Source organism: Hermetia illucens, chromosome 2, assembly GCF_905115235.1.
Source record: "Hermetia illucens chromosome 2, iHerIll2.2.curated.20191125, whole genome shotgun sequence".
Lineage (NCBI taxonomy): Eukaryota > Metazoa > Arthropoda > Insecta > Diptera > Stratiomyidae > Hermetia > Hermetia illucens.
This window is the reverse complement of record NC_051850.1, coordinates 142,545,916-142,573,585: the sequence shown is the minus strand read 5'-3', so window position 1 is coordinate 142,573,585 and position 27,670 is coordinate 142,545,916. Positions and strand designations below refer to the sequence as shown.

The following is a 27,670-nucleotide window of genomic DNA, read 5'->3' as shown; positions in this document are numbered from 1 at the left end:
GTAGCAATCATTAACAACCCGGCACATGATTCGCTATAGAAAGAAGTACTCTCTAGAGTCTCACAATGTCACTTCAGTTAGGTCCAGAATGTCTAGTTTACATTGCTGTAATTCTCGCTTGAGTTGGAGAAAGCGCGAATTCTGGGGCCTTTGATACCACCATCGTGGAGCGTGCGCACATTTCAGAAATCAAAAAATCTGAGGTGTGGGGCAGGGCTCCTACGAGAACTTCGATCCCTCAAGTGTCATTGTACAAATGTCCTTTCCGATGCGTGGACCCGCATCGGATCTTGGAAAATAAACAAAAAGGATAATTGCGCGAGCCTGCCGAAATAATATCACGCGAGCTGAACCGTGCGAATTTTGTGGACGACTTCTATGTCCTTTAAAAAAACGATTTAATTTTCAAATAGGCTACTTATTTTAAGATTTTATGTTAGCGTTCTTCCGTGTGACAGAAGTAAATACTAAATCTCTTCTTCTACTGGAAGTGAATGATATTTATATTCATTCCATATCACATCATGCAGTTCTGGTTAAGCTACGAGAATGCACTTAGTTACATCGTTATCTAAAGTTCATTACATCGTTATCTTAGTAGTACACAATTCATAGTTACCGACTGGGAGTGCGTGCTATTCATATCATCATGTAGTTTCGGTTGATTTACAAGAAACTATTTAATTTACAGCTCACTAAATGGTTTATCTTTAAGAAAGCTGTCGTGGGATATATATATAACTCGCGCTTGCAGCCGTAAAAATCTCGACCCGATATTCTTCCTGTCTCAGATGTATAATGAGATGCGGTCTTTGGGGTTGCTTCCCTACTCTGACATCCTCAAACCGTTATATTTTTTCCATTACACATGTCGCCGTTGGGCTCACGACTAGCTCAGTCGGTCATGGATTCATGGCCCGCGTTTGGTGCCATTTGTAATGACATAAAGTATTAGCGATAGTCCCATCCATCCTGATTGGCCAGAGGCAGCCAAGAAGGGAGAGCTATCCCAAAAGTCTAAAAGGCTGGCCAAATTGACCGTGAAGGTTTGCCCGGAAGTAATGAAGCTCGATTGAAGTGCTCCGCCGGCACACGACAGCCTCTATGCTTGCCAGGCTCGGGAATGTGGGGGTTCCTTTGAGCACTTCGATCCTTCATGTGTCATTTAACTAAAGTTGAGATATCCTTTCCAATGCCTGGGTGAAAAATAGACGAAAAGGGGAATTCACGCGAGCTCACCGAATAACTAGCACGCCAATCTTTTTTGGGACGAGACGGATGACTGGGCGAATGAATATGTTGTGACACTAGGGTTTCCCAAGGTTGGATGGGATCGGAAATCATGAGATTTCCGTGGGTCCCCTTGATCGAAAGGCCCAGATTCCAGAAATGCAAGAATTTTCACGTTACGATACGTGAAATATCGCAGAAAATCGGGCGCGGAAAAACTGACAGAAATCCAAGAAAATTGAAAATTTTCACGAACCCCGGGTCGATAAAAAGTCCAAAAGTGACATTATCCGATGAGCCTTGGATCTTCTATCGATAATGTACAATGCCTCCACCAGAGTGGGAGGGCAAATCAGGACGATTTGGTGGAGGGCCTCCGGAAAGCCGCTAGAAAGGAGCACCGGTGGGACCATTCTGGAAAAGGCCGCTGAATTCACACACTGATCCCTTGTATTGAGAGTTAAGCTTAAGCACTCAAGGACCTGGAGCTTGCTATGTTCCGTTGTTCGAGATGGTCGATTAAAAGATGGAGTTTAAACGACGCCCTCAACGTGGTTATCGGTCTCTATCACCTCGTGGAGGAGATGTTGAGATCGAAATCGAATTGGAACGTGGTAAACAGAACAATAACTGCGATACACGAAAAGCTACAGCAAACGAATCAAGCCCGGAAAGCGCGACGGGAGGGTCATTTCATTGTGCTCGTTAAACCAGAGCCCTCCTCGCGAAGTAATACTTTACCGTGGTGCGCAGGGATATAGCCGAGAAGGGGGTGGTTTTAATGGGGGAGAGTCCCACATACTGCCGCAATCACACCAGCGTCTTTCTAAGATTCTCCTCTCCAACTATAAAAGAAAAAATCCTGGTCTCCATTGATGAAGCGTTCCAGGTTTTCGTTGATACGTTCTAAGATTGTTTTGGATTTATCTTTGCAAACACTGTTGATTTCATTTCTATTTGAAGAAGCAGTCTATATCCGCATGTTACGTCAAAAGCTACGGACAGCACCCAGGTAACGATGGCACACCCTGAGGATGCTGTGAACATTAATCCCGGATTCCCGTTTACTTCTATTATACCAGGTACCATACCATGGAGCACCATAACACAGTAGCGTAGGATGAAGAGAAGTACTCTTAGAAATGCAATGGAACTCTCAATAAAGTTCGAGGTAGAGCATGGGGACCTTCGATACCATTGTCGAAGAGCATTCAATTCGTGTCCTAATATGACTGTTGAAGGTCATAATCGATAGCAAAATGAAGAATTGCAGCCTACAATTTTTTTCTTGATCCCCAGCTCAAACGCGGCCATTATTTCTATCCTGTATATATAAGGCATGAGAGTTCACCGCCTACTGTCTAAGACAGCTGGGTGTTACAAAACTAATCAGGCTGTAATGGCTCATCCCTCTCCCTTTCTTGAATGGGTTTAACACCGCCTTTGGCAGAGTACCCGAAATTAGAATAACATTTTTGTCATACTTTTCGGCAAACAGGGAAAACTGTTAGATTATAATTAAAACTGTTTAATCATACCAGTTTCTGTAGGGTAGGGTGCATTGAAATACTAGTATCTGTTATTAACTACAACTTGGGGCTATTTCCAATTACTCCCTCCTGGCGCTCTAAGGGCTCTCCCCTATTCCTGTTTTAATGGAGGTTGGTAACGACATCAGCAGGATGTTTTTTATAGTTTCTCCTGAACTTCATACATCATACACGTTTATATCTGTTACGATGTCTCAAGTATTGCGTCGTTACTCTGAATCTTCCCACAATATTTCTGCCTTCTATCTGTCAACAAATCCATCCATTTTCATTTCTACGTTCCTCTAGAGTCAATCAATCCATTCTGGCAAATCTATTCAATTGTCCGCTAACAAAAAGCAACTAACTACAAATAGTAATCTATGTCAACTATTGTTACAGACTCGAATTACACTTGGTATGATCCAACAAATATGTCGCTGTAACATCCCTAATACGATTAGCAACAAAAAACGCAACATTTCGTTACGGGCGTTCCGCTGTTCCATGGAGTCGACATGGCGCAGGATGTTTCCAACAAACGGAAAAATTTCACCTTGTGTCCTCGCTGACATCAAAGACCATCAATTATCGAAGGTGTGATGCCGGCGAAGGAGGGACGAAATCCATTTTACGGCCCTCAACCCCTATAACGAAACTGTGCCTCAATCCGGTGCCCCATTTTGTCCTGCATTTTAATGTTATCCTTCGGAATTTATTTTCGATGCTCGCGGAATGGAGCGAATGGCAAATTGTCAGAGTGTGTCTGATATCATAAATTTAATTATTATTGTCGGCTTGGATGCCTTTTCATAAACTGTATCGCATCGTATCATATTGAGCGGTGTACGTACCTTTTTAGTCGGCACAAAAAAGGGACAGTGAGTCCTGTCTCTGTATTCGTCGTCCGTGTTGGCCGTGTATTCGCATTTTGTATGTTGACATGTTCTATTGCGACAAAATCCATTTCGAAATGAATGCGCAGATTTAGCGCCTGCAGGCACGAGAAAAACGAGGCTTTTGATTTAATTTGCATGATATCAAATGGCAGCAATATAAATTGTTTTTTCTGTTGCTGATGTATTTTAGCGCTTTACAGAGAGCCTTTTTCCAGGATTTATTCATGGAAATGTAGGGTACAATGCATATTTTACGCCGCTCACTTGTCTTCCTCCTCGCGAACAATGTGATTTTACGCTTGATTCGGATGGGGCTTTGGATATTAATAGTGTATGAAGTTGATACCTCATTGAGACAGAATAAATGGAGACTTCGCCAGCGGATCTACTGAGCCTGTAGCCGACGTGGGCAGATACCATTTTTAGTGCCCCATGAAAAAGTGAAGAAAGGACTTTTGAGTCTCATTTGAATCCATCGGCGCAGAGTCAGTTCATTACCCCCAGGCGCAATAATACTTCAAAGTCATCATATTCAAATTTCGGCATGAACTAATTAAGATTACAGAAATAATTACATCCAATTTTGATAGTCATGTTTCTTCGCCGTCTCGCTTCCCACTCGTCCGTGGATTCCAATATTATAATACTTTGGATATCTTTTTGCAAAAGCTAAGATCCTGATATCATGCGCTAAAATTCAGTTCTCGTTAAGTACATCGCTCGCCAAATTACCCGCGCCATCAATCATTCCACCCAGCATAGTGCGAAGAAAATTCAGATGAATTTCCACCGGAACGAAGTGCTGAAAACTTGAAACTTTCTTCGTAAGTCTGACGAAAAGATACGCGTCCTCCGAGCAAAGCATTTAGCATCGATCTAGGAAATTTTAATCTCATCAAATCATGCTTAATCTAGTTTCAGTTGTTTTTCAATCTGCCTAATTGCTTTCCTTCGTTAATTTCGTGCCTTAAATCATACATCATTGATCTTATTAAAATTTCAAGAGGACTCGTCCGTGGACTCACCGGGTGATATGGTTGTGAGTTGTGATACCCCAATCCCGGGGATGTTTTCAGGATGTTTTTGGGTGTAGCGAGTTGCGAGCTCTACCAAACCAACCGTATATTAATTATGGGGCTAAAACCGTAGCTAATTAAATTACCTGCGTACTTAACACCGAGAGTCCTTGCTCTCCCCTGTCGAGCCTGCTAACTTAATGTATGAGCGATTTTGTGCCGGCAAGTAACTGCGTATTTACATATGAGTTTTAGGCAGTCCTTTGAACGGGATACAGGCGGCACTCACGTAATCAATATGCCTAATCCCAGGATTGCGATCAAGGCAGGGAAATGGGAGCTCTTGAGCCTAGATAATCAGTGCCAACTACGTAAATAAGTGAATATATTAATTTGCAAGTTGGATGTGTACTTTTAGTGTTGCTTTGAATTCGAGGCTCTCAGCTTCATTGAATGGAGTCTATTTTTATCGAGTACCACATCTTGGTTTTCGATATGTAAATTCATAACTTTGATGGAGGTACGATTAACCTTCGCAATCAGATCTTGATATGGGGAGGACGAGCACTTTGAAATTATTAAAGCAAACCACCACACGAGAGGTGAATAGGAACGTTTACGTTTGATAGGACTTTGAAATTGAATGTGGAATGCTTATGTGATGTGATCCTTTGTGGTGTATTTGAAATGTTTCTGTGCTCGTACCTGGTTTCGACTGCTGTGGGTAATAACCCTTTATGGTTTGAGGTTTGAGGTTGGTTAGTTCTCTATAAATAATTTATTCCTTCCATTCAATAAATAGGTTTAGAAACATGTAAGCTGTCAGGATAGTGTAAGAGCCTGGGCTATAGAAAGCCATTGAGCTTTATCGATTCTTTGGAAAATATCAAAAGCTTCGTTTCGAATCCTTCGATTTGAAGAGTTGTTATAGAAACATAATATTTGCATGTGGAACTATCCATGAAATTTCGAATTGTAGTTCGTGTTCCAACATCCGTAGCCCATTGTGCTATTATTTTGAATCTCTACACTGGCAATAATGCGGTGTGACAAAAAACTCAAATGCTTAAACGTCATATATACTAGTCAGCAGTCAATCGAAATTGCGGTGAGTTTTGAAAGGTGAATGCGTGCAAGGCATTGAAGGATCTCAGTCAGTAAATAAACGTGGAGAGCACACCCAACTATTTGACATTTCCGAATCAATGTCAGTGCATCAGACAACCCACTCCACAGTGCAAAGTATACGAAGAAATCGTCATCATCAACTTGCCTTAATAAAGAACTCCAAATATCCCGGTTTTGTGCTGAATTAGATATCTGTAACAGTTGTGCGGCATCCTAACCTATGCCATCGCTCCATCTGAGGCAGGGTCTGTCAAGTCTCTCTATCTAGGGTCGAAAATCACAACCGATAACAGCTGTGACGATCAAATTCGCGCACACAGCCAACACGTCATATTCCAGTTTACAAAAACTCGCTTGAAACCTCTCACCATAGGGTCAAAGCTCTTACTGCACAAGACAATGATTTTGCCAGTCCTTATCTATTGCCGGGTTCTTACCAAAAAAAATTGCGACCTTTTGACCGCGTTCGAGAAAAGAATCCTCATGAGGATGGACGATTCCGTAGCCTACATAACAAGGAAATCTATGAGCGACACCACGATCGTCTGGTTGTTGGTAAAATCCGCCTCAACAGATTGCGGTGGGCGGGTTGTTTAATCCGCGTGGATGAGGATGATTCAGCCCGGAAAGTCTATAAGGGAAATATCTATGGTAGAAAAAGAAGACGAGGCAGACCCTGCCTGAGATCAAGTGATGACGCGAGTCAGGACGCCAGACAGCCTTTAGGGACATTGACTTGGTGAACCTGGGCGCAAAACTAGGATACCTGGAGTTTCTTAATAAGGCAGCCCTAGACGATATACCGGTTGTTGCGCCGTTGATGATTTTGTTTAATCGAACCCGGTGCAAAGTGAACTAAGTGTGTCTAAGTCCATGGACTCAATTGCTGCTTCATGCTACGCCTGTTCTCCCCACCTCACAGTGAAAACTATCGATTAACATCTCGCTCGATCTGTTCTAGCATCACATTGATTTTGCATGTTCATCTACTATGGCTCACATTGTTGTCCAAGTACAACCATTTCGTATCTGCTTGCGGGTTTCGGAGGACTTCGCCGTCTTTTCTTGAAAATTGTAACTATTTTTTTGTCTTTTTGTTGCTCACTTTCATTCATTGTTCGGACTTGATTGATTTTTTTATTTTTCCACTCTTGTCGGTACTAAAAGCCCAATCGAGGAATTATCAACTTTCGTGAGTATTCACACTGACCTAGTTTCCTTCAGGGAAAAAGTTAGCTTCTTCTTGACAGTTTCCGGAGCCCCCAAAAGACTAGCTGATACCGTACCTACTTCGTTTCCTTGTTTCTCGCGTAGGATCCAGCGTGGATTTCATTCGAACTTCACTATTATTTTTTGTACCATTAGATGCAATGGTAGACAAATTTTCCACTACTGCCTGGATATCGATGGTCGGGGATCTCCTCATTCTCAAAACCATCTGTGCTGTACTCTTCCATATACCACATATACCACAAGAAGTTCAAGGACAAAAGAGGCACTTATTCAACCTGATTTCTATAGATACATCTTGGAATTGACATGTCTCATCAAAAACTGCGTCAGATGTACTTCATTTCGACATGTCTTCCCCGAATCCATAGTTCGGGGGGTAAGTTTATGGGTTCTGAGGTTGCCCGAAAGCACTGCATACCTTTAATGCCACTATGGTGTAGGTGAAGCTAATCTTGCATTTGTATCTATTGTGTGTTAACATAGACCAGTGTGACATATAAAATAAAAAAGTATCTTTGGGGCATCCAATATTGGGCATCGCTGGCACTTATGATTCGCAAGTAATTTTCATCTTCTCACAAGCATAATGCAAACATCTCTTGAAACTTGGCTTCTCTTCGATCATCACCCCCTGGCATTAGAGGGATGACGCAGCTACCAACCCCAATACTAACTGTATTTCTTCTCCAAAGACCGGTGCATAAGAGAGCTTCCGTTTCCGTTTCCGTTCTGATATGCCAAGGATTACCACTTCCACCATGTTTCAGGGGGTATTTCCCGATAGTTATCTCACCTGAAAAGCTAAATAATGACCTCTCCGATAATACTTGAGTAATTCAATAGACCTTTTTTAAAATGTCGAGGATTAGGTCCGCCTTCGCCGGAAGGGAAAGAAAACGAGCCCCGGGTGCCAGACTGCCAGCTGTATCGACGACAATTCAGTGCGTCTGGTGGAGGTGAATTCATCGTAGGCAATGCAGTCTGTGATTCTTCCTAGCGCGGAGGTTCAGCGGAGGAACGCGCGACGTGATCCTGCCAATAAGGTTGCCAAGCGAACCTGACGCTTCGTGGGCGCTTTTCTGGAGCATTCCCTGGTTCGGCGATGACCTTCAACCTCGAGAAAGAGATCCAATCGTGCCCGCCCCGAACGTCGAGCTTGAAAGAGGACGGCTTTAAAGGAGCCTTCGTATGGTGGATGCAGCGGCGTCCGAGCATGTCCCGAGGTCCTTGGGGGTGTCGACTTCCGACGTCGTGCACCGGCCGCAGTTTCGAAACCGCTGCTGGAGCCTCTTAACCCTGCTCAGAGTCGGCGGCGAGTCGCAGATTTCCCTTGTACACCATCTTCGTGGGGCTGGCCCTTGAACTCCTTTCAGTGGACTGTGCGACGCCGAGGAGGATGAAAAGCGAGAATTGCGACTACAATGGAACACCGGTTCGGTACCAACGTTCCAGCATTCCATAGGGTTCCGGATGATATGCAATAGTTCTGTGTGTGCCGCATAAATCTGTCGATGATTCAATACTTGAATCCGTGCGAGTCTCGCAAAAGGCCAGTGACGTCGAGGTAAGTGGTGTGGAAGCGCTTGGTCAACCGAGGGAATATGCCGACTTCCTTTACGTCAGAGTTGCCAATTTAGCAATTCAATTGCCTTTTTTAAAATGTAGAGGACTAGGTCCGCCTTCCCCGGCGATTGGGACATGAAGGAAATGAAACGTGCGCCGACCTCGTTCCAGTCCGCCAGTAGTGTTGGCGGCATTTCAGTGCATCTGGTGGAGGTGAACTCACTGCCGGCTATGCAGTCTTGCCTCCGATGTGCCGCCACAGCAGCATATGGACGACAAAGTTTGTTGAAGGTCAAGTTCAATCCCGTGTATATACCATCAATAGTAGAATAGATTAGGTAAAATCCATATTGTCAAGACGTTCCTTTTATTTGGGGAGAAAGCATCAAGGGTCTATGTAGAGTGAAATTTGACTTAAGTTGCTTTCTGTTTCTTATAACCTACTTCAGCTTTTTCTAAGATTCGCGCATATGGCTTGTTTCTGGTAGGAGCGGGCAACCCGCAACGTCATCATCTCATTTTATCAATAATATATAAAATATAAAATAATATATAATAATTCGTCGACTCAACATAGTAGCATTGCAGGATTTCAAGATAATTCCTTTTATCTGTGCTGTTTTTTAAGGTTTTGTGTAAACACAAAACCTTATTAAAATCAGTTTACTGTCTGTCTGTTTGTCTGTCTGTCTGTCTGTCACACGCATTTTTCTCGGAGACGGTTATAGCGATTGACACCAAATTTGGTAGAAAGGTGGGAACTGTGAACGCTCACGCATACAGTGAATTACATCCTTTTACGTCGAATTTAAGGGTGGGTCCCCATACATGCAAAAGGGGGGTGTACAATTTTTTTTCATCAAATATAGTCATGTGGGGTATCAAAAATTAAAGGTCTCGATTAGTACTTTTCAAAGCCGATCTTAGTTTTGACATTCGTTGGAAGGGTGGGGAACGCGGGGGGTTGAAAGTGATTACTTCTTTAAGGGGGCCATTCTCAGAAACTACCAAACCGAAAAATCTGAAAAAGTCGGAGGAGGCTGCCACTATATGGTGCCTGGGCTCCGAAATACCTTGCATGCCGAAATCTGTGTAAGTAAAGTTAATAATAGTATATTACTACAATTTTTTGTAATTGGTTAGAAACCCCCCTTAAGTTCATGCTAGTATCATGCAGTGATATAGGCTATAATATCGAGCATGATTTTGCCAAGTTTGGTGGAAATCGCACTATTACTAACAAAGTTATAATACCTCAAATTTGTTGCTTCTTTGAAAATTGAAGACTATGAATGTCAATATCACCCGAAAGTGGATACTCTCACATAATATATGGATATATTACGTGCTACGTACTAAGAAATACACAAAACCTTTCATACCTGAAGCGTCCAGCTTCCGGTTTCTCGACTTGTTTATTATTATTTCAGATAATTAATCGTTGGAAACACCGCATAATTACACGCAAATAGACTTCGGTTGCTTCCATTTGCTTATAACCTACTTAAGCTTCTTCCAAGCTTCGAGTATACACCTTGTTTCTGGCAGGAGTGGAAGTCACAACCTCACCATCTCATTTAATATATAAAATATAAAATAATATATAAGAACTCGTCGACTCAACATAGTATCATTGCATAATTTCAAGATAGCTCCTTTTATCTGTGCAGTTTTTTCTGTAATCCTGTTTTGAGATCATGACGTCCTTGGAACACCAACCGAATTCTGCGCAAATATTTTGACAGATCAACTTAGAATCTCAATATCTTTTTGGGAATATGATCTCTGTCACATGATCTCCTTTTGGTCTGCAGTACAATTGCCTAGTAACAGACCACAGTACCCGCAGACCATCATCTTTTTAAAGGTCGTGCTTAGATACGTATTTATATATCCTGGATTGGCTATTGCGAATCTTCCTTCAGTGGAAATAGTTCTGGTATTTGCGAGGAAGATATTATTCTGTATATAGTGTCATGCACAACATGTCGGATTCCTTGTTAGCCTCGAACAGGATACATCTAGTAGTAGTTTAGCGTCCTATTCCACAGTTACTGCGGTAAGTGGCTATAAATTTGGGGTTTCTATTTCTGACGTCACACTTAAGACACAATTGTAGTCACATCGATTTACTGCTCCGAAAAATTATGGATTTTGGTACGAAAAACCTATCTATGATTCATTAGCTGTTATCTACTTTTTCGGACTATTGCTTCTATACTCCAATTGAGATGAAAATAAAATATGGACCATTAATAAATACAATATTCCAGTGGCAGGGTTCAAAATTAAATATCTGTTCCGTGGAAAACTCGTATCAAATCCGGGAAATGCTTAATTTCCCGTTTCTATTTCTGCAATATATTTTATCCTCTGGTGCTATCTAATCCTGTTTCTAATTTTTTATTGTTTTACATCCTCTAATAACAGATCGACCCGCTGCAGCCGCTACTTTTTAAAAGAACTCCTAATGCGAGTCTATAAATTTTCTGTCTGACTAGCTTAATTCCGGCCCATTTGATTTGGTTAGTAGGATTTGTTTCCCGATTACGATTAAATCTTTTTTTCCCATAAATCTGCCTTATCACACTTTCAATTACCATTCTCATGACTATGCAAGCCAACATTTTTATGACTATGCAAATCACAACAGTGGGGATTTAGCCAGAATGATCCATTTTAGGGAAGCATATTTTCAAATGGGGAATAAATGAGCATTTAATGCATGGATGTGCAATTAGCGTTCATTTTATTTACTAGATACATTTTGAACAAGTTTTAGATAATAATATGAACTGTTTTTTAGACGTCACTGTCAACTAAACTGTGTGAAGCGAAACTTTACTAAAATCGGTTTAATGTCGACCTGTTTACTATAGATGTGTTTCTCCAAAACTATTACACCTACTGACAAAAAATTTGGTGGTCATGTGGAAGCTACGAAATAGGAGTTGGGACTCAGAAAGGGGATTGATAAGTTTTTTTTCCTGTGTGCTGTGTGGGGTATCAAATGAAAGCCATTGATAAGTACTTTACGAAACAGGCCTCCATTTTGGCACACACTGCAAAATGGAAATGGAGCTCATTTTCAGGAAACATCCAACCAATAAATTGAAGAAAACTCATCGAGGTGTTTCTGCGTCTAATCCTTTTTAAAGTGTTGTGTTTCCTGACTTTTTCTCCTAATGTACTCGGGTAAGGTATTAAATGAAAGGAACTTTCACCAACAGTTTTTTTTGAACAGTAAAAGGTCAAAATGTGCAACTTTAAAGTGTGAAAGGACTTATTTTCGGAAACTACCCGGCGCTAATTGGGCTACTCGGAGCGGCCACTACATAATACCTACCTACCTAACTACCCAACTCAAAAATCTAGAAAGTTAGTATTATAGTTAGTAGATTAAAGTATTTTTTAATTTCCATTGTTGTTATGCTACGTATTGTTAGGCCAATAGACTATTGAATGGACGGTTAATAATTATGGCCCGTGGCTGTGGAAAATAAGATTATCAGTGACACAGAATCAACGGTAGTTGGGCGGTTCGCAAAGATCACTATGAAAGATTTACAAGGGGATCACCAGAGAGACCACAGTACTGGGAAAGAAGTTGGTTATGGAATTTCCTCAACGGTCGGATCAGGTGGAACGGTTTGGACCGCATGCGGTTAAAAGGTAATCTAGATGATATAGACGTTACCGTGAACGGTATCTTTGGCCATTGACTTACTAGAAGTGATACGATTCGACGTGTTAACGCACACGCCCGCGCGGCTTTCCAACGAAGGAGGGAATTCCTATACGCTACTTCATCTGCAACATGATAGGCGAGTGGCCATATTGGCGTATCGTGTATTTTGTGTTTGTGATATAATATGTGTTGTCTTGTACGCAGAGTTGGAACTAACTGGTGGAAAATTTGGCTGATTCTAGTCAACCTGTTGGGGAGTGCCGTCTCCTCGAGGAGGGTGATCAGACCGGAGTCTGCAGGAGACTCATCAAAAGTGGCATTTGCACGAAGCCACACCGGAGGCTATCCCGTACCATGGCCAGTTCCAACGGCCTTCTATGAACATATGTTTCAGAAGAATTCCTGGGAAATTAGCTTTTCCCCGGTTATCTGTGGTTGGCTGTTTATCGCGGGCAGAGCCCTTCGTCAGTTCAAGTGTGAAGTTGCACTGTTACAGCTCGGACTTGTATGACTACTGAATCTGCACCCAGTATAAACCAATACCGATGTGTCAGATATGGTGGGGCTCTGATTGTGGTCTCCAAATCAAACTGTGTCCGAAGAGGACCGTTGGATTATGCCTACATGGCATGTACCTACATTAAACCCCCAAGATCTTCGATGTCCTCAAGGGGACTGCAGATCGTCTTAGAGAACTTTGGTGGTAATTGTGAGCCTATCATATTTTTACGGTGTCTATACTACTAGAAGTTTAGTCTTACTTTTAAGTATACTAAGTATAAGTACTATGCAGTGTTCTAGAATATATACAAAAGTTTGACTGCTGCGTGATCTCTATCCTCATTCCACAGAAGGATACTGGCTCATAGACCGGCGTTCCTGTTTCCTCCCTTGTAAGATTATCCACTGCGGCATTGCTTTCTATCCTAATGTGACTCATATCTCAGAAAGTCTAGACTTTATTGTACGCATCAAACGTTTTTAATTTCAAGCGCATTCCCGCGCAGTTTATAGTTCGTCTGGTTAGATTTGAAGGCCTTGCCAACCATCAGTCAGAACCACAACGATCCGCTTCCTGCAGTTATTTTGCAGGATGAAGTAGACATACCTGTCTATCCATCCTCTGACCAATGACTCCTGTATCAGGTTCCTCTACTGTTAGGGACTCATCGGTATACTAGCCGATTAATTCTTGGTTTAAGAAGTAGATCACTGCCATACTCTCACAACCTAGCCGGTTGTCCATCGCATTTAAAATTTCTGGCTACAATGAAACTTCTTTCTCCTGCTATCCTTCGGTATTAATAACCCTGCACAAGATCAAAAATAACCAATCCTATGAGGACTTCCAATGATACCATGACCCGTTCCCGTGGTTTCAGTGATACGCAAACGAATCAATGTTTGGAGTTTAGAATTTATCACCATCTCTTACCTGCTATAGACCTGCAAATCATCAAAGCTCTTCTCGCCCTCTTACTAATATTTTCGGCTTGCACATTCCTAAGTATCTTTCGCTGAATCTTAGCTCTCAAGTATGTCAACTACCTCTCCAGTTTAACTTAGCCGTGCAGCCTGATAGCCCCTCTGTGATAAAGTCAGCGCTTCCTAGTGAATGGCTGAATTAACTTCTAGCCCTGCATTACAACATCCCTTTTCAGTAAACCTTTGTCAGAATTTGATTCAATCGCATAAGCGCAAATTAATACTATTATTTAATGGCTCTTTATCCCAGTGTTAGTTAGCTCTTTCAAAATTCGTCTACTATTTTACTCACTCTGACTTAAGGAATTATTATCAAGTTGTACTTTCGTCGTCAGTCCAGGGTGTTCCTGACTTAGTTCTGCTGTAGTCCAGAAATTTCTCTTCTGTGTCTTAGTGATTTGTTAGTTTCCACAGCACCTTTTTCGCTCAAAAAGAAAGGAAAAGGAAAATTGAAGAGAATTTCTGTTCTTGACTAATATTTTTGATTGAATTGGCATGAGTATTTCATTTCAGGAACCAAAAGTTCTCCTCAAATTATTTTAATTTTGATCAGACAGATCAGATCAGATAAGACAGAATAACACTGTATACTATCGTAAAAATGTACCCCGAGACGTTAGTGTTGCAAAGTAGCTGACCATGTTCTCCTTATCCTCGATAAATATGCCATCTTTGCAATTTCAGACAGACTGCACTAAACTTTTCATAGTCCGGATGCTGCTGTGCTCAATGATCTTGCAGAAGTTCCTGGGCTTATTCGGCTTTACTTCTCTGATAGCATTGCTATAAGTCCTAACTGCGTTTTCGTACTTTGGCCAGCTCCCGATTTGTTTTCTTCAACTGAAGAGTCACCTTTGTTATTAATATTTTACTTTATCAGGATATATTTCTTGATGAGGTCTTCTTCTTAGTCAGACAGCTTTACTTATATGCGCCCGCTATGATGACTCTATTGAAATCTTTCACCATTGTTTCCAATTCGGATTCATTACTGATGGTACTGCTCACCTCTTGATGAATCATACTGTTTCTTAGTTATCTTACATGAAATTTCCAATTCTATACATGTCAAAATTGCCTTCAAAATCATATCTAATTCCTGGTGCTAGTTAAGACTTTTAGCGTATAGCATTTCCTATAATGTGTATTTCTAACCTAAAGATAAATTTAACGTACCTAATCTCTTTCATTGCGGTCACGGTTTCTTGTTTCAGAGGCCTCTTGGAACACTTTAATAGCCCATCGATTTACTCCTTTGAGATCCAATGTCGTTCCAGGGATCCCAGCTTCTTGACTTCCCCGGCTTTCCTTCAAATAGCGCAAATACCATTTGGTCCCTGCATCGCTGAGACCCCTTTCCTTCATTATGTCTGATATTACTAACCTGAGAAGTATTGCTGCTCACCTCTGCTTACTAATCACAATATTGTGAAGAAGTGCAAATGCTTCAATTGTGTGCGGTATGCAGTGCAGCCAGTATGTTGCTGTTATTGTTATTATTATATTTGGTGGTAGTACTCACTCCCACGAACATGAGGACCGAAGGTGTATCGTGGCGCCGCTCCTACTAGGGTGGTAAGGTTAGGCTTACTCACTGGAGCGACCAAATATCATTGAGTCTGCGTTCAAATACAAATAGTTCTCTCACACTGCAAACCAGTTTGGGATAATTTTTTTTTCGACTTACCAGTCTAGATTCGTAGCGTTTTGTTAATTGGAAAGCCACTTCGTACACGACGTTGTCTACCAAAGTTAACTAACAACTTTGGTAGACGGGAAGCTTTTACGTTGCAGACAATTATATGTTTGATGCGTAGATAGAACGGAACTTGTTGTAGAAATCTTTAAAAGAAGCTCCTCCGCAATATTGCACCAGAGTGTGTGGTTCTCACTCACCCACACTTCACCGCCCATATCCACGCAGCGACACCGTGAAGTATTTCTTCATGACGAGTTTATTACCCACAATAAAGTCATAGGTCCTTTGCGTTTTCTGTGTTCGATCCTACCTTTGCTGCCGTCTCTTGTACAGCTCCTTCCAAGCGCCTTCCATTAAATCTAACGCCCACCCGATACTGTCCCATATACGCCGCACATCCTCAGGAAGATTGGGGAGTATCTCAAACTTATACTTCTCGAGTTCAGCGATAAGCAGGCGACGACTGTATTTTAGCCCTGCAATATTTGGCATCATCCCTGCTAGTCCGAGTGTTTCTTCAAGCTCAGTTTGAGATGGCGAAAGAAGTCACAACGAGAGGTAATTCTCGATTATTCGAGCTAATTATTGAAGGATAGCTAACACCACCACTGCACAGCAATTACCAACAGCCGGAGCTTCTCGAGCTAGATTCTCTACGATTCACTACCGTGACTATTACATCGACCGTAGAAAGGGCTTCCAGGAACTTCTACTGGCGCTCCGATCTTGTTGCATATTACCCTCTCCAACATTTTTTCCATAGTGCCTAAAATACAGGTAGCGCGATATTAAGAGTGTGTGCAGGTTGTTTTTGTAGCATTCGCTAGCAGAACCAACATCTGCGTTTTCCATTGAGGGGAAACACTGCTTCCACCATGCACGATTCAAATGTACTCAAGAATCACGCTGGCTTGATTTTAGAAGTCAAGTCCAAGGCTTTGTTTGGAATCCCCACTAATCCCGGAGTCTTGTTCTACAGACATTATATTGAACCGTTGTTTGAAGTCCACTTTGTGGCCCTGTTGTCAAAAAAGAAGCGCTATTATTTTGAAAAGAGGCGCAGGCACGTCAATTGGGGCGATTTTTGCCCACAAACCTTGTTCATTACCATTTTGCGCGCGGGTTTGTCTTTGCCTCAAGGCATACACCTGTAGTAATTTTGATTACTTTTTCATAAGGCCTTATATTGGCTGCTTCTAAAATCGTGTTATTTCTTCTCTTTTCTTTTGGCAACGCAGATACGACGATCTCAAAAGCGAGATCTTCTGTTTCCAGTAGTAGTTTGGTTTCCTATGGTGGAACAAGCGTTATCGCCGCATGCTTCGGTTACTCGCTGGCATAGCTATTCCCTCCGAGTCGTGACCCCCTTCTAAAGTAACTAGGAATTTGTCCTCCTCAAAAGCTCGAGTGGGCCAGCCAGCTTTCCGGCTTTTCCCACTTCTGTTCAGAATTGGGCTTTTGCTTCTCCGTTTCCAATGTCGAGAAGGATGGCCTGGTGCTTACTGTGGGTGTAGTGTTCAGTGTGCGTGCTGAGGTAAGTCATATCAACGATCAACCTTAACCCTCTACCCTGGAAGGTGAGCGCGTACATCCAACGTACAGTGTACAGTGCTCAGCTCCGCGAAGGTTTCAATCAGGACTTGGCATTTGATGTTCCTCCTTTGGTTTTCCTAGTTCAAGGCGGACGCAATGAAATCGTCGGCAATGATTTTAGGGCTGCAATTTCTAGCGTGCAAAACTAAATTGTCGTGTACGATTCAGCTCCCTATTTTTCGGACGACCAGTTTATTACCCATCACACCTCGCTGACTACGCGCCACTAGCAACGAACTTTGCTTTTATTATCGCTCTGTCTCCTTTCCCTGACGACTGCTGAGGCGAACATTGATGATACTTCCACAACATCATGAATGCTGATATTGAAACTAGTGCAAAGCCCCATTGAAGGCGTAAACACTGTTGCAGCTGCTCCATTGTCCCACATCACTTCTGAGAAGTTATTTCATGGTCAGTGAGAAACCTGCTCTAAACGAGTTTCCTCTTTCGCAGTAAGTATTCATGTGCTTTTTATAAGTAACCCTACTTATTCACCATCTGGCATTATCAGCATTTTTATTTTTAACTCATCTTAAAATACTTCCCTCTGAAAACTTAAATGAAATTTTGAAATCACGAGAAACGACTAGAAAAACATGGGCTCTCGGTACGTACATCACTTAGCTCCCTCCTGCTTAATACAACTCTCAATATTCCCGCAGCGTCATTCAAAATAAAATCTGGCAAATCTTGAAGCGAGAAGTACGTTTATGGCTAGAATTTCACGTACCGACCATTATTGACGATTATCTCAATTTATTACCCCCAATTCGTACGCATTCCATGCTAACTACGTCCTCTACAGGTAAAGAGCGTCTAAGTGAAGGTAAAGTGAAGATTACCGAACGTTGTAGTCAGTTCGGAATTTCAAAGGAGACGTCCTTCTCCAGAGCACATGAAAGCGAAAATTGGTTGACGAAGCTTCTTTAAGCCCGACAAGCATACAGACGACCATGAAGTGCTGAAAGGACTCATTGGAGGAAGTGCCTTATATTTCGTCCTGTTCGGCTCACTTGCTCTAGGATTCAACGTAGTAACACTATTAGGGTTACAAACTAAGTAACAAAAAATTGTCGCAGACTGGTTTGGTGGAGAGTCATTGAATAAGGGAGGAAGTTCTGGGGGACGAAGTAAGTGAAGTATTACATGTGGGCGCGTTGATTCCTTTATGTAAATCGTTCCTTTGAGACAGAAAGTCCTTTCATATTTTGTCTGATACGCAGATTAGTTCAGGATTAAGTTTGGCCGACATATTGAACATACACACTTAACATAGATCCTTTTGAGCTTCAGAGAATTAAATTCTGTTAATATACATAGGATACTGAACTTATGGCTTAATGAATGGAGGAATGATCAATAAATGATTCTGAATCTAAAATTGAAACAGAAAATCTCGAGAAAGTCGTCTATTATCTGTGGGCTGAATTCGAGCATAAATAAATTTCTTGGACTAGATACTAAGGCGGTGAAAAACATGAATTACTTGGGCAATGACCTCGTAGTACTTGGAGGTCGTCCCCATATGTAATCAATCACTGAAATTCCATTGTGATTGATGCACTTGCTAAGTCAATGGGAAGAAGTCATAAAAAGCCTATTTGACTAGAATTGATCCCCAACAAGTTAACACATATGGAACTCATTCCGGAGTATGTAAATATGATCCATATCAAGTGTATCAATCAAGACAGATTCTTTAAATTAAAACCATGCCTAATCTACGTAAGCCGAAATTTGAACCCTTTTTCCAATCAATTACTCGTTGGCGACTTGATGACTGCTTGTTTGCGCCCCATTCAGATTTTCAAACACGGAAGAGCAGATGGAAAGTAAAGACTGTCGGACGTGATGCTTGGCCCTGATTATGATTTATGTTGTCGAAAAGAGCCCCAGCATAAATTATTTTAATTGGGAGACAGAACTTTATCACTTGAGGGGGAGTTTTGTAGACATGCCGCCACAAAGCTGACGAGACCACTAGCCGGAGGAGCTAAACAACACAGAACCTTGTCGTCGGTGTCGGTGTTCCTGGGCTACGTTTCCCAAAGTTAATGAGATTAAGATTAACTTTGTAAAGATTTTTAAATTAACTGACGGAAACGGAGTTTTCGGGGGTGTGTTTTGTTGGTTAAGGTTTTGAGGAACGGGAGAGTGTCTAGAAATAGAAAGCGAAAGTTAGTCAATTGAGGGTGGAATTTATGCTAATGAGGCTCCAGGTGAATGGAAGAGTAAGTTTTGTTTTCTTACCTAAATCATCGGCTTTCAGGGGGTAGGTAAAGGAGATCAGATTTCAATTTGTGTATCTATTGGCTCTTTCGAGAGCTTAACGCTTAGCATGTATAATTGAGCATTACTCGGTGAAAGCAAGGGAAATATTGCATGGACACGAATTGCTTTTCCATAAGATAACGAAATCCTCTGATCCCATTGATTGCTGGATATTCTGTAAGTTAAATAGCCGCTGGAAGTTGCTGGGTTATGATAACAAATTAGAGGATTTATGATTGAAGCTGTTGTAGTCACTGTAGGTTGGGCATAACATTTTAAACGAATATCTGTTGCTCTAAATCACTTTAGGGTTTACTTTTGATCGTCGGCGTAGCATATTATCAAGGAGAAAGTCATTCCAAAGGAGGATTCTTATATTTCAAGAAAGTAATTTCTACGTCATTAGGCAATAGTTAGACTTAAAGCTTACCTCTGTGCTTTAAGAAACGTGTTATTTTTGGTCTTTGCGTTTTTAATGGAAAAGAGTTCCAGCCTTTCTGGGGGGGGGGGGAGGTTCTTGAGAGTAATCTTGCTGTTTTTATCTGACCTCGCACATTGGTCAGGGTCAGCCTAGTTAGTCTTATCAATTTCGTCGCGATACCGAATTCTCTCATGGCCGTGTACAGTTTTACCCTGCTGTGCTATCATAAGCGGCTTTAAAGTCGATGAAAAGTTGGTGCAACTGTTGTCCATATTCCAATCTGATCTGCTGCTGATTTGCCAGGAGTGAAGCCTCTTTAGTATTGGCCAATGATATTCTGGGCGTATGGAGCTATGCGGCCTAGCAAAGTAGCGGAGAATATCTGCTATTCCTGATACCTCTATAATTGCTGCACCGCGTGATATCTCCCTTTTTATGTCTGAGGTAAATAATGCCTCTTTGTCAGTCGTCAGGCATTGGTTCGCTGTCCCACATCTTGAGTACAAGTTGATGAACCGCTAGGTGTAATTGGTCGCCTCCATATTTAACCAATTCGGCTGTAATTCCATCGGGTCCTGGCGACTTATGATTTTGAAGCCGATGAATTGCACGGACTGTTTCTGCTACACTTGGTGGTGGCAGTATTTGTCCGATGTCTTTAGTTGGCGTGACCTCCAACTCGCCAATATTCTGGTTGCCGGAAATCAGGTTTCCCTCTTTGTCTCGGCAGGATGAGCATCAGGGTGTATAAGTCTTTATCCTGCTGACTTTGCTAGCTCACATTCATCGTCAAACCAGCCGTTCCGACTTTTCTTGCGGCTGGGACCAACTATCTTTGTGGCCGTAACAATGATAATGCTCTTTAGGTGGTTGTAATTACCATCATTTGTTGATGCTTCATTTCCAGGACATCTGTTGACTGCGGTTATTGCGGCATCCATTTCCCCCTTGTAGATGTTGCGGAGGGATGTGTTGTGGATGGTTTCAGTGTTAACTCTCACCTAATTGTCAGAGGAGATTCCGCTTTCCGCGCAAACCAGGTACTTCCAACAACCTTTTCGTGTGACACTAGTAATTGAATAATCCACAGTCTGTTATCATTTGTATTTTGATGTAAGCTATGGGAGCCAAGGTATCGCCTGAATACGGGTTCTGGCTACGATTGATGCAAAAAATTTCGATTCCTCGGATCCGACAAAGGGGTGACCCTCTTAAGGGTGCTTTTTGGCGTTTTGTTAAACAAAAAATAGCGAAAATTCAGACATTTTGTGAATCCCTACAAAATTTTTAATTTTGACTATTTGCTACTGAATTGAGATTTATATTCTTAAAAATAAGTTAATGATATAAAATTAAAACTTTTTCGATTTCAGATAGAAATTAGGGTTGCTACACGCCCCCAGGTTGAAGAACTTTAGGTAGTTTAGTTTAGTGAAGGAGCCGCAGCTTCTAGCACACAGGCCTTTATTAGGCCCATTGTACTATCTCCAGATGTCGCATGTCCAAAGGCCTTACAGGCGGTTACAGGCTTTCACGAATTGCGTAATTGCGTCTTCTTTGAAGGAAACCTCACCAAGCTGCCTTCGGTTCAGGTCTGCGAAATCCGCTGCATATGAAGCGCAGGGCCGACTCTTCCTCCTCTTCTCATTGGATGCATATAGCCGAGACCACCACTCCAATTTTTTCGATGTGGCAGTTTAAGGAGCCAAACCCCACCTCCCATTACTTTATGTACTACAAAAATGACGCCCCAGTCGCCACTAGCTCCTTCACAAATCTTTTCGTCTGCCGGCAGAAGTTGAAATTTCTCCATTCAGCTACGTGAACCCTCGCAATTTTCTCCTATAGAGTGGGCTTGACAGTCGATGGCCGGATTGCAAAAGCTGGTTCTAGTTGTGAATGCAAAACCCTGGCGAGCCAGTCTGTTAGCTGCCTCACTACCAGCGATGTTTGAGTGCGCTGGCACCCACATCAGGGTTATTTCTTTCGGTCGGTCAAGTTTCAGCGGCGCCTCATGACATCTAGATCAAGGTAAATTTAGGATAGCTACGAGGGCCGTGGTCGGCATACTACATGCTCATTGCTCCGGCAATACTTAGGCAACAGAACTTCTTCCTACTGTTAGCAAAGTTCAGTTTCGGCCACCAGATGATGTTTGTGTACATCAAAATGGGTTTTCTTATGGATGTACACATAAAATGAATCCATCTTGGTGAAAGTTCCCGGTTCTTACCTATCACAGTCCTGCAGCACCAGAACAATCTCCAGAATTTCTGGTATTGCTCCTGAATATGATGCCTCTGCGTTAACTTGGAATGGAATTTGACTATTTCTACCAATCGGTTTTCAGCTCCTGCTAAAGTGGGTAGAGTGTTGCTGATCTGAGCTGAGATTTGGGATGCTGCCTGGTTCTTCATCGTTTTCTATGTACCTCTCGCTCTGTAAACGTAGACAACCGCTTTAGCTTTGTGGTTGCCTCAAAAGAGTTGGTCTCTTCGCAAAAGCCTCTCCAGCCGACCTCATACTCTTCTTTAGAATCTTTTGCGTCTATTTGTATCGATTCTAGCCAGCCGCTGAATCAAACTTTATAGCTAGGTTGAGGAGCACCTTTGTTGTTCTCCTCTGTTTCGCCAAATTCGAGTTCCACTATGGTATTCTACCCTTCTTCGGCATTTTGAGTAGACAGCTCTCTTCAAAAACTTCTCTCATACTAGTTATTGCATGTTGTTCTCGTCTGGGTTGTCTTGATTATTATTAATACTTTGTTATTCTTGATATTAGGAGATTTTGCATCTTGGTAATTGGAAACTTTTTCTTATTTGCCACAAAGTTGCCTTTACTTAGCAATCTTCGCAGATTAAACCAAACTAACTTTAATAGAAAACTAGGCAACTAGTATATAATACTACAGTTAACCGCCATGATGTATAAATGGGACTGAAGCAACGCCTATCCGACCATGTGTGAGGCATTAAGGGACTCTACTTAGATCAGCATAAAAAAGAATTGCCTGTAGAAATTTTATCCCCATGGACCCCCTCACGCTCATGCTAGCAGTAATGGTTAGCATCGTGATTCAGCTTAGCAGAAATCCTGAACGATGTTTCACGCTGCATTTGAGCCCTAGAGGGACATACAAATCATAAATCGAAGCACGAAGCACTTGTCGTTATGAGCGGTCGTTACCACTGCTAACACTCATCCATTTTCAGCTGAATGGTGCAGATCCTGCACTTTTTGGGGTCGAGGTTTGTGAATGAGAGGGTCCCAGTCCCAAAATCGTTTTCGTTTTTTTCTCTAGCGGTTGAGATTCTGATTGAATTGACCTTTCGATACTAGTTTCTCATTTTCACTTTTCTGATGGATTCAATAACCTCAACTATGACACCAGCTTCTTTTTTGGGGTCGCCAGGTTGTTCGATGCTTAATCATCTAAGTTTTAGGGTAGATGTTGCTCCTTTGGTTGTAACTATATGACTCGCAATTTTCCGCAAGGTCCGCCATTATGAACTTTCAAGTGGAATCAGATTGAAAGCCGAATGCTAGTTTAAGGTTGGTGATTCCATTGATGTCCCATTGGCCGCCTAAAGGTTAAATTGCATATATTGGCATCTATTCTTATGAGAAATAGTGACTTCGCAGTTTTGTCGAATATAAACAGTCGTCATGAAAACGATGAATTGTTGTCGGTTTCTACCTCAAATTGCGATTCCTTGTCGACAGAGACTTCCATATCTGGACTGCGAATGATTCCCGGCCAACTACGTTTAGCTTTGTGATTTGGTTTGATAGCTGTTGAAATTACGGCATTAACCGTCTTTCTGTCGCTGATGTCGAAGGTGTCGGTATGCCTGACGTGGCTTCCACAATACTTGGTGTAGAAGGAGGTGCATGAAGGCCCCTGTTAGCTAGGGTGGCTACAGCTTGTAGTGGTTGGTAATCTAATGTTGGCATAATCGGCTGAAATCAAATAGGCGTCTCACCCATAGACTTAGCATCAATGAGGAGAAGAACTGAGAGGCTTTCTCGCCATCTATGTAAGTTCTCTCCATTCTTTAGCTTGTTTCCTCTTCCCGGTTGGAATACAATCGCTCCGGGTAAGCGCCTGTATGAGTCATCTGCCACTGAGTCTGTAATGATATCGCAAACCTTAATGGTATACCGCGGAGGCAGCGCTGCGACGACTTTCATATTGCTATTATGGATTTGTTGATTTTTTTACATTATACTTCACAAAGCTTGTCTCCACTACTTTAGACCGAATTTTGACACATCACTAAGGATATAATACTGCTCATGCCTGAAGATGTGGTTAGTGGTCTTGGCCTTTTTATTAAGGTTTTGTGTAAAACAAAACCTTATTAAAATCGATTCAATTTCTGTCTGTCTGTCTGTCTGTCTGTCACACGCATTTTTCTCCAAAACAGCTAAACCGATCCGAACGAAATTTGGTGGACAGATGAGAACTATGAAATCCCACGCATACAGCGAGTGGCATACATTTAGATGGAGTTTAAAGGGGGGCTCCCCATACATGCTAAAGGGGATTCAAAAATTTTTTCACCGGATGTAGTTATGTAGGGTATCAAATGAAAGGTGTCGATTTGTACTTTCCGAAACTGACATTAATTTTGGCATAAATTGCAAAGTGCGTGAGTAAGGAGTCAAAATGTACGCACTTGAAGTGAGACAGGACTCATTTTCGGAAACTACCCAACCTAAAAATCCAAAAAAAATCAGGGTGGTGCGCCTAGATGAAATCTAGGCCTCAAAATATGCCCCATTCCGATATCTGCTCAAATAAACTTACTAATAGTATATTACTACTTTTTAGAAATGTACTGAAAAACCCCCCTTAAATTCATCCTAGGACTTCCGAATTTTGTAACAGCATAGGGGACAATATTTTGTATATATGTGCTAAATTTCATGAAAATCAGGCAATTAACGCCAAAGTTACAGCAGGTCAAACTTAGCAATTTCGCCGAGTTTACTGCTTCCAAAGCCATGCAAATAAGATGCTGACGTCATAATTAACGAGAATAATTGAAATTCGAGTGAAATATTAAAATTCCATTCAAGAAGAATCTAATTCTTCCTAGCCTTTTTTTATATTTGATGTTGGTTAAATTGTTGGCATTTGCTAATAACACTAAACTCAGAGTGTGAAGCGTATGAGGTTGACTATTTCAATACAGGGCTTTCCATCAAATGATTTATTTAAATTACTTTCTAAAAAATAGATGCCAATAGAATTTTTAGCTTTGTGTCACGGAACTGTCAGGCTCACCGCTCCTCACATCTTCTTCATTTTCTTCGGCCTTCAGTTCACAAGCGGGGTCGGCTCGTCGTGATCGGTTTCGACATTTTATTTTATCAAATGCCTTATCAGGATGTAATCGCGAGACCTTCAAATCCCCATCCAGTGTATCATGCGACCATTGTTTTGGCCGGCTTTTTGGTTGCTTACCATTGACTTCGATGTTCTGACCAATACTGGTTGTTGAATTCTCGTTAGCGTGAATTACGTGACCACACCATCGAAAACGCTTCTCTTGCAGTTTTTCCACGATCGGTGCAAACCCATATCGATCGCGGATACTCTCATTCCAGACGTGATCACAACGTTTCACGCCACCAGTGCAATGCAACATCTTCGTCCCCATTACCGCAAGACACCGTTCATTGTCCTTTATAGTCAACACTCAAACTATAGAGAGCGACAGACGGACGACATTGCAGTAAATTTTTGATTTGGGTCGTGCGCTGATACGTCGATCACAAAGAACACCCGTTGCGGAATGTCAAGCATTTCATTACGCAGTTCTCCATTGACTGGTAGCATTGACTCGAGATATTTAAATCGCTCAGTTCTTTCAATGGCAGTAATCTGCCCCTCCAGATATTTAAATCGCTGAGTTCTGGCAATGGTGGTAACCTGCCCAGAACTGAGCGATTTAAATATCTTGGGTCAATGCTATAAGCCAATGGAGAACTACGTTATGCTCCTCACATAGGGAAACACCAAGTCTTTTATACCTGAAGCGTCAAGCTTCCGGTTTCCCGACTTGTTGTTACTACTTTTGAAGTCGATGATTCTCTTCGTCACGTCGGGATCACGATTTCGGGAATTACCAAATGTAGTGAATGAGTTTGGTGCTCTTCAGAGCCTTGTCCTAGGTGGCAAAATATGCCAGCTTCTAAACAGGTGGTTGGTTGGTAGGAGTTTCGTTGTTCAAGCAAGGGCCACGAGGACAGTATGGAAAAAGAAGTTAATTATGCCCAAAGTGTTAATTTTTGCTGACTGATGTGAAATTTTACGAATTTTTGAAAGGAATCTAAGAATAATCGTGTTTGAAAATTAAAAAGTCCAGCCAAAAACTCAGGTACTAATTTTAAACTTTCTTTTTTTCCAGGTAAGATTTTCTTAACGTACAACATTCACCAACGTGATCATATTGTGTAAGTTTATGTAAAAGAACAGAGTTTTCTATGAATTCTTTAATACATAAAATCGCTTGAGTAAATAGACAATAAGCAGTCGAAAAAGTTATATTTAATTAGTTTCTGGTTAGTTTGGATCAGCATGCACCATTTCTCAATGGTTCTTTCTGTTCTATCTTGGTTGAGTAAGCACTGAGCCCACTTTAGATAATTTTTACGTGACTCGCAGGATATGATACCACAATTGATCTGATCTGATCTGATTTCTCCGTTATTATACTAAGTATGACTCCAAGATTTGGCGCTCAACAACGCCAAGGATATTTGCAGGTTCTTTTGTCGTTTTGCAACCTCTTTTGTCAGACATATTCTCCTTTGAAATTCGACGTCTTCTTGCCGTTCTTCCTCAGGTGTACTCCAAAATTTGAAATTATCCATATTTCGAGTATGCATTCCCCTATTATGATTCCTGTTAACTTTCTTGTTTGGGTCATAACTTCTGTTTTGTTTTCGTTGATCATTAGAATATACAAGGTGCGGCAGCATCATCATCATCATCAACGGCGCAACATCCGGTATCCGGTCTAGGCCTGCCTTAATAAGGAACTCCAGACATCCCGGTTTTGCGCCGAGGTCCACCAATTCGATATCCCTAAAAGCTGTCTGGCGTCCTGGCCCACGCCATCGCTCCATCTTAGGCAGGGTCTGCCTCGTCTTCTTTTCCTACCATAGATATTGCCCTTATAGACTTTCCGGGTGGGATCATCTTCATCCATACGGATTAAGTGACCCGCCCACCGTAACCTATTGAGCCGGATTTTATCCACAACCGGACGGTCATGGTATCGCTCATAGATTTCGTCATTGTGTAGGCTACGGAATCGTCCATCCTCATGTAGTGGGCCAAAAATTCTTCGGAGGATTCTTCTCTCGAACGCGGCCAAGAGTTCGCAATTTTTCTTGCTAAGAACCCAAGTTTCCGAGGAATACGTGAGGACTGGCAAGATCATAGTCTTGTACAGTAAGAGGTTTGACCCTATGGTGAGACGTTTCGAGCGGAACAGTCTTTGTAAGCTGAAATAGGCTCTGTTGGCTGACAACAACCGTGCGCGGATTTCATCATCGTAGTTGTTATCGGTTGTGATTTTCGACCCTAGATAGGAGAAATTGTCAACGGTCTCAAAGTTGTATTCTCCTATCCTTATTCTTGTTCGTGTTTGTGTTTGACCAGTGCCACCATATATTTTGTCTTGCCTTCATTGATGTGCAGCCCAAGATCTCGCGCCGCCTGCTCGATCTGGATGAAGGCAGTTTGCACGTCTCGGGTGGTTCTTCCCATGATGTCGATATCGTCAGCATAGGCCAGTAGTTGGGTGGACTTGAAGAGGATCGTAACTCTTGCATTCACCTCAGCATCACGGATCACTTTCTCGAGGGCCAGGTTAAAGAGGACACATGATAGCGCATC

At 41.9% G+C, this 27,670-nt stretch overlaps 1 protein-coding gene across 3 annotated transcripts in view; it reads left to right on the top strand.

Annotated features, from left to right (window-relative positions):
• Positions 1 to 27,670, top strand: part of LOC119649607 (connectin) — a 639,962-nt gene that overhangs the window by 407,222 nt on the left and 205,070 nt on the right. The gene's annotated exons all lie outside the window — the stretch shown is intronic.